Here is a 14098-nt window from a genome sequence, read left to right on the forward strand (position 1 = left end):
GACCAAGATACTTGAATGAAAAAATAACAATCTTTTCAATAAATGGTGCTGGGACCTTTTTGTCACCCATAAACAAAAGAATGAAGTTCTTTGACAACATATATGAAAATTAAAATAAAGACCTATCCTATATGCAAGACATTTAAAACTCAGCAAAATCTTAAAAGAAACATAAGGGTAAATAAATCTTCATGACCTTGGATCTGGAAATGAATTCTTAAATTTAACACCAAAAGCAGAAATCACAAAGGAAAGATTTATTTGATTTGTATTTCATCAAAATATTTTTTAAACGGCTGTGCTTCAAAGAACACTACCAAGAAAATGTATCCCAAAGCAGGAGAGAAAGAATTGTTAGTCATGTATCACATAAGGAACATCTATCTAGAATCTACAAAGAATACTTACTACTTGAAAATAAAAAGAAAAAATAACCCAACTACAAAATGGGCCAAGAATCTGAAAAGTAAACAAATAGACAATAAGTACAAGAAAAGTTCCTCCCCATGATTATTCATAAGGTAAATCAGAGCAAAGGCACAGTGATGTACAACTTCACATCCACTAGACATCCACTAGAGTGACTAAATTTAAAAAGACGTGTAATAATAATTGTCCTCGAGAATCAACATGAATTTTCTGGGAAACTCTTCTATTGACTATAGGATGTTAAATGATGTAACCACTTTGGAAAACATTTTGGTTAGTTTTTCAAAATGTTACACATAGAGTTACCATATGACCCAGCTAATAGATGATATTTACACATCAGACACATGCCCAAGGGAAATTAAAATAAATGTCCACACAAAACTTGTATATGAATCTTTCCAACAGCATTATTCATGATAACCAAAAAGTGAAAACAAGGCAAATGTCTATTAAAGGATAAATGGGTAAACAGATAACTCTAAATTCATACAATGGAATATTATTTATTAAAAAGAAATAAGTTTTGTACGCCCTGTAACATGAATTAACCTTGAAAACCTTGTACTAAGTCAAAGAATTGAGGCACAAAATTCTATACTTTATTATCTTTACATTAAGTGTGTAGATTAAGCACATGTGTACAGACAGAGAGCAGCATATGTTTGCTATGGGCAAAGAGAAAGGGGAATGCAACTGATATCTAAAATGTATGGGATTCTGTTTTCTGATGAAGTGACTTGAAAATGTTTGCACATACCTGTGAATAGGCTACCAACCACTGAATTGTACAATCTAAATCGGTGGATTGTAGGATTATATTATTTTTATTTTTTTCACTTTATTAAATTCTTTTATTGGTACATTGTAGGTATACAACACAATTACATTTCTCATTGGGAACTGTACCTTTACATAATGCAACTTTACATATTTTTCCTCATTCCTAGCCCTGCCTTCACCCCCTCCACCCTTCCCTATTTACAAAGACTTTGTTTCCATTTTCTCCATTTCTCATCATTTTTCCTTTCCTTTCTTTCCTTTGCCCTGCCCCTCCCACCACCCCTACCCCTTTGGACCTTTTCTTCCTATTTTACATTATTGATTATTCATTCTAATCATTGGGACATTTTAGGTATACAATATAATGACATTCATCATTGGAAATTTGCAACTTTACATAATCTCTCTTGGTTCTTATTTTTCACCCTTGCCTAGCCCTCCCTTCAACCCCTCCATTCCTCCCTATTTATAAAGATTTTGTTCCTATTTTTCGATTTACTCATATTAATCCCATTCCCTTCTATCCTTTCCCCTAGCCCTCCCACTTCCTTCCCCTTTGCCCCTTTTCTTCCTATTTCACATTACCTATTATACATTTTAGTCCTTATTTACACTTTCAGTTTCTCACACCAGAGAAACTATTTGGTATTTATACATGTGTGTCCTATTTATTTCACTTAAGAGTATCGCCTCAATGTGCATCCACTTAGCTATAAATGTCTCTAATTTCTCATTTTTTATGGCTGAGTAGTACTCCATTTTATAAAAATAACACATTTTCTTTATCCAGTCTCCAGTTGATGGGCATTTGGGCTGTTTCCAAGTTTTAGCTATCACAAACTGTGCTGCTATGAACGTGGGTGCACATATATCACTGTGGTATGATTCTTTTACTTCTTTGGGGAAGATCCCCAGCAGTGGAATAGCAGGGTCAAATGGGACTTCCACTCCTAGTACTTTGAGGTATCTCCATACTGATTTCCACAGTGGTTGCACCAGTCCACACTCCCACCAGCAGTGGAGCAGGGTTCCTCTTTCCCCACAGCCCCACCAGCATTTGTTACTGGTTGATTTCATGATAGCAGCCATTCTTTCTGGAGTGAAGTGGAATCTCAGCATTGTTTTCATTTGCATCTCTCGATTGAGCAATAATGTTGAACATTTTTTCATGTATTTATTTGCTATTTCTACTTCTTTGTCTGAGAAATGTCTGTTCAATTCAGATGCTCATTTTCGGATTGGGTCTTTAAATTTGGGAGGTCTGATCTTTTTAAGTTCTTTATAGATTCGAGATAGTAGACCTTTGTCTGAGGTAGAACAGGTGAAGATTTTTTCCCACGTTGTGGGTTGTCTCTTCACACTGCTGGTGGTTTCTCTTGCTGTGCAGAAGCTTTTTAATAAGAAGAGATCCCACTTTGTTGATTGTTTGTGCTAGTTCACAGGCAACTGAGGTTTTGTTCATAAAATCGTTTCCTACACCGATGTCTTCAAGAGTTATACCTAACCTCTGTTCCAATTGGTTCAGAGTTTCTATTTTAATATTTAGATCTTTAATCCATTTTGATTTTAGTTTAGTGCATGGTGAGAGATCTAAGTCTAGTTTTAATCTTTGGCAAGTTGAAACCCAATTTTTCCAGCACCATTTTTTTTTCTTAAATTATTTTATTGGTATATTTTAGGTATACAACACATTTACATTTCTCTTTGGGAACCTGTACCTTTACATGATGCATCCTGGTTCTTCCCCCCCCCTCCATTCCTAGGCCTCCCTTCACCCCCTCCACCCTTCCCTATTTACAAAGACTTTATTTCCATTTTTTCCATTTCTCAGCATTTTTCCTTTCCCTTCTTTCCTTTCCCCTACCCCTCCCACTACCACTACCCTTTGGACCTTTCCTTCTTATTTTGCATTTTTGATTATTCATTCTAATCATTGATACATTTTAGGTATAAAATATAATGAGATTCATCATTGGAAATTTGCACCTTTACATAATTTCTCTTGGTTCTTATTTTTCACCCTTGCCCAGCTCTGCTTTCAACCCCTCCATTCCTCCCTATTTACAAAGATTTTGGTCCTATTTTTCCATTTTCTCATATTAATTCCATTCCCTTCTTTCCTTTCCCCTGCCCCTCCCACTTCTATTCCCTTTGCTCCTTTCCTTCCTATTTCACATGACTTATTATACGTTTTAGTCCTTATTTACACTTTCAGTTTCTCACACCAGAGAAACTATTCAGTATTTATACATGTGTGTCCTATTTATTTCACTTAAGACTATCACTTCAATGTGCATCCACTTAGTTATACACCCTCACTGGAGGAAAGATAGCCTCTTTAATAAATAGTGCTGGATGTTTGGCTCCTTTATCGAAGATGAGATGGCTCAGTGTGTCTGGCTTTGTTTCTGCATCTTCTAATCTGTTCCACTCGTCCTCAGGTCTGTTTCTTTGCCAGTACCATGCTGTTTTTATCACAGTAGCTTTGTAGTAGAGTTACAGGTTGGGGATTGTGATACCCCCTGCCATGTCTCCGTTACCTAAGAATTGCTTTTGCTATTCTGAGTCTCTTCTTGTTCCAAATGAATTTTTGGATTGTTTTCTCAAGGTCCATGAAGTATGCTGCTAGGATCTCAATTGGAATTGCATTAAATCTATATAGCAGTTTTGAAAGGATGACCATTTTCACTATATTAATCCTTCCTACCCAGGAGCAGGGGATGTCTGTCCATTTTCTGATATCATCTTCAATCTCTCTTTTCAGACTGCCATAGTTTTCAGAGAAGAGGTCTTGGATTTCTTTCGTTAGGTTGATTCCTAGGTATTTCAGGTTGTTGGATGCTATTGTGAAAGGAATTATTTGCCCTATTTCTCTCTCAGTGAGTCTGTCATTTGTGCAGAGGAAAGCTGTTGATTTTTGTGTGTGGCCTTGTAACCAGCTACTTGACTGAATTTGGTTATTTAGTCTAGAAGACTTTTGGTGGAGTTCTTAGGGTCTTCTATATAGAGTATCATGTCATCTGCAAATAATGACAGTTTGATATCTTCATTTCCTATCTTTATTCCTTTTATTTCTTTCTCTTTTCTAATTGCCGTGGCTAATGTTTCCAGAACTATATTGAACAAGAGTGGTGATAGTGGACATCCTTGTCTTTTTCCTGATTTTCGTGTGAAGAATTTCAGTTTTTGACCATTTAGTATGATATTGGCTGTTGGTTTTTCATAGATGGCTTTTATCAGTTTGAGGCAGAGACCATCTATTCCAATTTTTTGTAGGGTTTTTATCATAAATGCATGTTGGATTTTGTCAAATGCTTTTTTTGAGTCTATGGAGATAATCATATGGTTTTTGTCCTTGGCTCTATTGATATAGTGTATTACATTGATTGATTTGCATATATTGAACCATCCCTGCATCCCTGGGATGAATCCCACTTGATCAGGGTGTATGATCTTCTTGATGATCTTCTGCATTCTGTTTGCCATTATCTTATTGAGGATTTTTGCATCTATGTTCATTAGTGAGATTGGCCTATAGTTCTCCTTTTCGGTTGGGTCTTTCTCTGCTTTGGGGATCAAGGTGATGCTTGCTTCCAGGAATGAATTTGGGAGTATTGCTTCCCTTTCAATTTCCTTGAAGAGTTTAAACAGTAGTGGCAGGAGTTCCTCTCTAAATGTCTTGTAGAATTCAGCAGTGAAGCCATCAGGGCCCAGGCTTTTCTTAGTTGATAAGTTTTTAATTACATTTTCAATTTCATTGGTTGATATTGGGTTGTTCAGAATTTTTAGGTCTTCTTCGTTCAACTTTGGTAATTCATATGTATCTAGGAATCTGTCCATTTCTTTTCTGTTGTCCATCTTATTGGCGTATAGGTTCTGGAAGTAGGTATTGATGATCCTCTGGATTTCTGCTGGGTCTGTTGTAATTTTACCCTTTTCATTCTTAATTGCATGGATTTGGTCCTTTTCTTCCCTTTTTCTGATAAGGTTGGCTAAAGGTTTGTCACTTTTATTGATTCTTTTGAAGAAACAACTCTTGGCTTCATTGATTTCTTGTATCATTCTCTTAGTCTCCATTGCATTGATTTCTCCTCTGATCTTTATAATTTCCTCCCTTGTATGAGCTCTGGGGTTGTCCTGCTCTTCTTTTTCTAGAAGCTTGAGGTGTAGCATCAGGTTGTTTCATTGGGCTCATTCTGTTTTCCTAATATCCATATTCACTGCCATGAATTTCCCTCATAAGACTGCTTTCATTGTGTCCCATAGATTCCGCTGTGTTGTATTGTCATTGTCATTTAATTGATGGAACTGTCTGATTTCTTCTTTAATTTCCTCTGTGACCCATTGGTTATTCAGAAGTGTGTTGTTCAATTTCCACGTATTTATGAAATTTTTTGAGTTTCTTTTGCTATGGATCTCCAATTTCATCGCACTATGGTCTGATAATGTACAGAGGATAACTTCAATTCCTTTGCACTTACTTAAACATGTTCTATGTGTGAGTATGTGGTCTATTTTTGAGAATGACCCATGTGCAGCTGAGAAGAATGTGTGTTCTGATTTTGTGGGGTGGGAGACTCTGTAAACATCTGTTAAGTTCATTTGTTCAAGAGTTTGATTGAGTTCTAGTATTTCATTTCTTATTTTTAGTTTAGTTGATCTATCTATTTGTGACAGTGGGGTGTTGAGGTCCCCCAGTACAATTGTATTAGTACATATATGACTTTTCATGTCCGTTAGTATTTGTTTTATATAGTTGAGTGCACTAGTGTTTGGTGCATAGATATTTATGATTGTCATCTCTTCCTCTTGGATTCTTCCCTTTACAAGGATGTAATGTCCTTCTTCATCTCTCTTAATCAGTGTTGGTTTGAAATCTACTTGATCTGCAAAGAGGATAGCTACTCCTCCTTTTTTTCAGGTTCCTGTCACATGGAGTATTGTTTTCCACCCTTTAACTTTCAGTCTATGAGTTTCCTTTTGAATTAAGTGTGTTTCTTGTATGCAGCATATTGTTGGATTTTGCTTCTTGACCCATTCTGCCAGTCTATTTCTTTTGATTGGTGAACTGAGACCATTAACATTGAAGGTTATAACTGAAACGTATTGACTTGTCATTGCCATGACTTTTTCTTTTTGTTGGATTCTCCCCCTTTACATTTAATTTCTTGTCATGCCGGATGGGATTGTTCTGCTTTGCTTTCTGGGGTTGTGATCCTCAATGTCTGTTCCTAGGATATTGTGTAAAATTCTTTGAAGTGCTGGTTTGGTATTCACGAAGTTCCTAAGGTGCTCTTTGTCATGAAAGTATCTTATTTCTCCATCCATTTTGAAAGATAGTTTTGCAGGGTACATCAATCTGGGTTGGAGGCTGTTTTCTTTTAGGGCTTGGAATATATCACTCCAAGCCCTTCTTGACTTGATGGTTTGTGTTGAGAAGTCTGCTGTGATTCTGATGGGCTTTCCTTTGTATGTGATTTGTTTCTTTTCTCTAACTGCTTGTAGAACTTTGTTCTTCTGTTGAGTTTCTGGAATCTTAACAATTATATGCCTATGTGTAGATTTTTTTTGATCAAGGCTATTTGGAGTCCTATATGCCTCACTTATCTGTATGTCAAGCTCTTTTCCCCTGCTTGGGAAGTTTTCTGCCATTATTTCTGTGAAGACATTTTTTATGTCATCTTCACTCTCTCCTGTTTCTTCATTGAGCCCAATCAGTCTTATGTTATTCTTCTTTGCATCATCTAGCAGCTGCTGGATTGATTTCTCATGTTCCCTTATAATTTTGAAGCAATTTTTCTTTTCCTGGTCACTAATTGCAATCTTATCATCTATATCTGAAATTCTGTCCTCACATTGGCTCATTCTGCTGTGTAGACTTTCAGTGGAGTTTTTCATGTCCTGGAAATCTATTTGCCTCTGTTTTATGGATTCCATTTGTTTCCTAAGTTGGGATTCCATCATGTTCCTGAGGTTCTCTCTAGATTTATTAATCATGTCTTGCACTAGGAGCACAATTTCTCCTGTTATCTGAGAAATTATTTCTGATTTCATTTTTTCCAGATCTCCTTTTGTTGCCAGTTCAGTGGGTCCAGGTGGTTGAGTATCAGAGGGTTCCATCTCATTTCCCTTTGGGGTTGCTGTAGGTGATCTGGAAGTCTGGTTTTGAGACTTATTTACGTGTTTTCTCATTTCACCTTCGGGGTGGGGGGGGCTGGTGCCTGCACAGATTACCTCCTCTAAGCTGGGAGAGGTGGGACAGGGTCCGGGAGCAGTGGTAGGGTTGGTGGCCCAAAAGCCCTTTCCTGTGGGCTGGGAGCATTTTGAGGGATGGTGGCCAGGAAGCCCCTTTCCTCTGGGCCAGGAGCGGTGGGACAGAAGGTGGCCCAAAAGCCCTATCCTCTGGGCTGGTGAGTAGGATTATAAATTATATCTCCAAGCTCAAAAGAATAAATACTTCAGTATATCTCAAAAGAATTAAAAATATCATATTACAAAAAGAATTAAAGATATCCTATGCATACCCATGTTTATAGCAGCACAATTCAATAATAGCTAATAGAAGCAACCTATATGTCCATCAGCAGATGAATGAATACAGAAAATGTGGTATTTATACACAATAGAGTATCACTCTGCCATTAACAAAGGATAAATTTGAGTCATTTGAAGGAAAATGGAAGCACCTTGAGACCATAATGTTCAGTGAAATAAATAAGACATGCAAGTTTAAATATCACAATTTATCTTATATGAGAAACCCAACATTCAAATAAAGAGCAAAATAAAAGATAATAGGACTAAGGGAGCTAGATCTTTTCAAATGGGAAGAGGACCAAGAGATGGAGTAGGAGAAGAGAGGGAAAGGGCATCAAATAAAAACTGAGCTGTGTCACATGCATGTACCAACTCCCCACAGGAATGCAATCATTGTGTAATGTAAACAAGTACTAAATAAAAACCAAAAACTTAAAAAAGTGGGAAAAAACAGAGCAATAAATAATAAAGAAGATCTACCATTCCTTGGTATGTATGCACTAATAATTATGCTTCAAAATATGCTTTAAAACTAGCCAAATTGAAAAGAATAATAGATGAAACCATAAGGTTGTTTTCCAAGACTCATCTGAACAATTAATAGAAAAGAAGACAAAAATCACCAAGCACATGAAACACAACCTTATCAAGTAACTTGAACTATTAATGATTATAGACCATTTTGTCCTCAATATAAGAATACACATTGTTTTAAATTTCAGGAGAATTACCTAGCAAAATAGACATTATGGTAGTTCATAAAATTTTAAAAATTGAAAGGTTTTAATTCATGGAGAATAGGTTCTCAGAGTAAAATCAAATTAAATTTAAAATTCACTAGTAAATTTACACCTAGAAAATCTCTAAATATTTGGCGATTAAATAAAACATGTTGAAATAACTCCTGATTTTAAAAATAGGTCATAAGAAATGTTTTAAACTATTTGAAATGAATAAAAGTTTAAAGACAACATACCAAAATTTGTGAGAAAGACCTAAAATACTCCCTCTAGGGAAAATTATACTTTTCAACATTTATATTAGAAAAGAAAGATTATATCAATGATCTGAGTTTTCAGCTTAAGGAGCTAGAAAAAGAGAACAAGCAATACCTAAAGTAATTAGAAAGAAGAAAATGATAATTGCAATTTTGTCTGAATGTATGAGCCTTCTGAAGTTCAGAAGCTGAAGTCTTACCCCACCAAACCCCACAAATGGCGATGAGTTAAGATCTTGAAAAGTGATTAGGTCCTATGGGTACCATCTTGAAGAATGTGACTAGTGCCCTTCAAAAGATCCCCATAGAACTAGCTCATACGCTGTGCACAGGAAAAAGCCTTCAATAAGCCAGAAAGAAGACACCAAATCTGCCATTGATTTGATCTTAGAATTTTCAGCGTCCAGAACTGTAAGAATTAAATTTGTTATGTATAAGCCACCCAATTAAAATATACGGTATTCTGTTACAGCAAACCAAATACATTAAGAAAATACTTCTTTGTAAAAGTTAATGCAATCAATAATAAACAAGAAATAATAGAAAATAAAATAATAAAATTTTTAAACCTCTAGCCATTTCAATTTGGGAACAATTGCATCTATTGAGCCAATTATACAGATTTTCATTTTCATTCTGATCTTCAAATGACAGCATTAATAAAATGAAAAGGTAAGCCAAAGGCTGGATGAAAATATCTAACAATACATAAATCTGAGAAAAGAGTTGTATACATAATGCATAAAGAATACTTACTCTCAATAATTAGAAGACATCTGATTAAAAATATGTTGACCAAAAGCAAAAAGACATTTCATTATGTGTATCTATATATGTACACATATATGTGTATATTATATGTGTGTATATGAATGGCTAATAACACATGAAAAAATGTTTTGCATCGTACATTTTCAAGAAAATAGAAATTAAAACCATGACGGAATACTATTTTTTCCAGTAGGTATACTAAAATTACAAATTATAATATTTAGCATTCTAAATATTGGTGAGGATATGAAGCAACTGAAACCTTCACACATGGCTGTGAGTACAGTAAAATGGAATAGCCACTTCAGAAAACATATTGGTAGTTTCACATAAAGTTAAAAGTATATCTACTCTATGACTCAACAATTCCTTCTAGAGATTTACTCAAGGGAAATGAGAAAAAAAGAAAAAAGAGAAATGAAAACATATATGTAGAAATGACTACACAAATGTGCATAGCTACTTTATTCATAATAACCAAAATGGAAAAATCTAAATGTCCAACATTTGGTTAGATGGCAAATTAGAGAAACAAAAAAACTCTGGGATGTTCTTTTTAAAGAACATTGCATAGCCATTTTAATGGATTGTTTACTGATGCACACAATAACATGGATGAATATCAAAAATATTTGGCTATATAAAAACCCAGACACAAAGAGGTACCTACTTTACATTTCCATTTATATGAAATTCTGGAGCAGACAAAACTAACATGTTGTGACAAAAAGCAGATCAATGACTGTCTCTGGACGGAGATGTATAAATTTCAAAGTGGCACAAAGGTTGCACTCAGGTTGGTGGAGAGATTCTATGTTTTGACTATGATGGTTTTAGAAGTGTATATATTTGTTTAAACCCAAGGAAGGATGTACACATTGAAAGTTGTTTCACTTTATGTAAGTTGTACTTAAATATAGTTAATTTACAAATTAAAATTATGTGTATGTGTTATTTTGCTGATCCATGCCAGACCCTTCTACAATGCTGTCAATCTGAGACAGGAGTTTCCCTCGTGGTTTGCATGGCTGCCTCTGTCTGCCTTTAGATTCATGAGATTCATAGCTCCCAGTACTCAGATTTCCCTAGGTAGAGGCAACCTAAGTATCTAATTACCTTTCAAATAGAAGGTTGCACCTATTTGTAAATAAATGACTATGCTGATTGAAGCTACTATTAGATATAATATGTTCCTGATCTACGAAAGAGCTTGATTCTTGTCTTCAAACACATTAGAGTTCCAATTCTGCTTCCACCACTTTATAGTCACTTTAAAGCACTGAGTCTCATTTTCTTTATCTGAGTAATAGAGATCATAATGCACAACTCAATGTGTTGTAACATTTGTTTTAATTGAAGATTGCAATAATTTTAAAATATTTAAAATAGTGAGAATCTGAGAAGTAGCATGGCTCAGTAAATATTAGGATACATTGTGCATGAAGTTCATTGTGCCCTCTATTTACTTTCCTTCTTGAATATAAACGTGGATCTGCTGTCTTGGCTAGCATCAGACCTTTTGGCCATTGGAGGGCTACCCGTCCATATGATATAGAATCCAACTTTCTTGGGCCTCAGAAATATCTAACTTAATTGTGTTTTCATTTAGAATTATATATTGATAAATTGGAGATTATTTTAGTCTGACTCTGACAGCATCAAAAACTACGATCACTACTGAGTTAGTTTAAAGTCTCTTAAAGAATGTTCTTTGGTGTAACTAAGAATTATCTTTTACTTAAGGAGGAAATGAACTCTGAATACCTTCCAAATAAGCCTGTAGACTTCACATAAGTCCCTTAGGTATTTTCTTGAATAAAGCATGAAGAGCTGACAGCTTTTATCCTCTGAGAAAGAGATCAAAAGTTAGAGGCCAGTTAAAGACGCAAGCAAATAAAGGGAAAAAACAGTAAATTTCCCTTGGAAAACAATAACTTTGTACTTCAAAGAATACCATCAAGAAAGTAAAAATACAACTCATAGAACGGGAGACAATAGCTGCAAATCACATGACAAAAAGGGGATTTATATCCAGAAAATATAACTAACTCATACAACTCTACAATATAAAGAGAAACAACCTGATTTTACAAATGAGCAAAGAATTTAGAGATTTCAAAAAGATAAACAAATGGCTAATAGGTACATAAAAATATACTTAACTCCATTAGTAATTTGTAAAATTAAATCAAAACTATAATAAGATGATACTTCGCACAGACTAGGATGGCTAAATTTTTTTAAAAGACAACAAACATTTATTAAAGTACAGAAAAAAAATTTAGAGCCCTAATAGACTGTTAGTAGAATGCAAATGATATCACCACTTTGGAAAACAGTTTTTCAGTTCTTCAAAATAATAAATGAGTTATTACAATTACATTCCTAATACACAGGTAACATATAATACCTATACATTGGACATCTGCCCTAGAGAAATGAAAACATATTTCCACACAAAACTCATACATGAATATTTATATCAGCATTGCTTATGATAACCACAAAGGGAAAGCAATGCAAGTGCACATCAGTTGACCCAGGGATAAACAAGTTGTTCTACATCCATGCAATGGGACGTTATTTGTCAATAAAAAGGAATGAAATCCTGATACATGGTATAACATGGATGAACCTTGAAAAACTTATGCTATGTGAGAGGAGACAGTCATCAAAGTACTGAAGAGCATATATTATATCATTCTTTTTATTTGATTAGACAAATCTCTAGCGACAGAAAGTAGATTACTGGTTACCTTCCTGGCAGTGGTGGGGAGGAGGGGACAAATGGATTATGACTGCTAATGGTCACAGGGGTTTCTTTTTAAATTGATGAAACTATTCTGAATTTAAAGAGTAGTGATGTTTCATAACCCAGAATATACTAAAATCCACTAAATTATACACATTATATGGATAAACTTTATAGTGTATGAATTACATGTGCATACCAGTAAAACTAATTTATACATGCATGCACATCTTTGCTAGTGAAAGCTGAAAACATTGCAGAAATGGCTGAATAAAAGGAAAGAAATCTCAAAATGACCCTGGATTACCAAGAGAGAATGAATTCTAAGTCATGCTCTAGCCGAGATGTACATTCTTTTTTTATTAGTACATGTTCATAGTACATAGTATTCACATTCCTTTGGGGAGTTGATACGTGTATATAATATAACTTAATTCCCTTTTCATCCCTCATTCTATAAGTACTTTATTTTTGGCTACAATGAGGATTATATTTAATATCCTAAAGTTATAAAATCTCTAATTTGAATTTATGTCAGTTTAACTTACAGGAATACTTTACAGCTTTTTACTGATGCCTTTCAGCTATTGATATCATAAAATTACATCTTTATGCATTATGTCCTAAAAATGTAAATTAATAATTATTTTAAATGCATTCATTTCTTAAATCATTCAGATGATAAATTTTACAAATCAAAGTTACAAAAATATTACATTTTAAGCTAATAGGCATTTTTTAATCTTAATCTTATAAAACATAGGAAAAAGAAAACAGGCACAGAGTATTATTACAATGATACTAGCTTTTATAACTGTCCATGTTTTTGCCTTTATTGGGATTTTTATTTCTTTATTTGGCTTCAAGTTACTGTCTAGTGTCCTTTCATTTCACCAACAAAACTTCCTTGACAATTTTTTGGTAGAGCAGGTAAGTCTATCAGTGCCAAACTTCACCAGCTTTTTGGTCATTTGACAACTTTTGGGGTAGAAAATTTGTAAACTTCGTTGACAATTTTTTGGTAGACCAGATAGGTCTATCAGTGTCAAACTTCACAAGCTTCTGGTTATTTTGGAATGTCATCATTTCTATCACGTTTGTTAAGGACATTTTTGCTAGATAAAGGTTTCTTGAGTGTCAAGTTTTTTTAATTTTACTATTTTGACTGTGTAAGACTGCTGCTTTCTGTCTTCAAAAAGTTTCTTATAAAAATTTTGTTGGTGATTTTATTAAGGATCACTTGTTGCGATAAATTAATTCTCTAAGCTGCTTTGAAGATTCATTTCCTCTCTAAAATGTGATTATAATTTGTCTCTGTGAGTATCTTTAGGTTCATCTTTTCTGGAGTTTCTTGAGCTTCTTGGGTGTTTTAATTTATCTCTTTCATCAAATGTGTAAAGTTTTCAGTAATATTTCTTCAAATATTTTCTCAACCTCCTTCACTCTTCTCTTTGAAACTTCCATAATGCATAGATTGGTCTTCTTGATGGTGTCCCATGGATCAGTTAAGCTCTCTTTAACATTTTTCTTTCTGTTTCTCAGGCTCAATCACTTCGACTGTATTATCATCAAGTTCAATGATTCTCCTTTTTGTATATTCCAAACTGCTTTTGAATCCCTCTAGGTAGTGATTTTTCTATTTTTATTATTGTATTTTTCACTCCAGAGTTTCCTTTTTTATTTCTTTTTTAGGTTTTTACATTTTTTACTAATACTTCTATTTTGTTTATATACCACTTTCTTGGCTTCCTATACTTCTACTAGTTCTTTGGGCATCTTTAACACAGTTGCTTTAAATTCTTCACCTAATAGATCTTTCATTAGGTCTT

The sequence above is a fragment of the Heterocephalus glaber genome, unplaced genomic scaffold, assembly GCF_053883595.1.
Source record: "Heterocephalus glaber isolate CG9 unplaced genomic scaffold, H.glaber_assembly_v1.0 deba00000738, whole genome shotgun sequence".
Classification (NCBI taxonomy): domain Eukaryota; kingdom Metazoa; phylum Chordata; class Mammalia; order Rodentia; family Bathyergidae; genus Heterocephalus; species Heterocephalus glaber.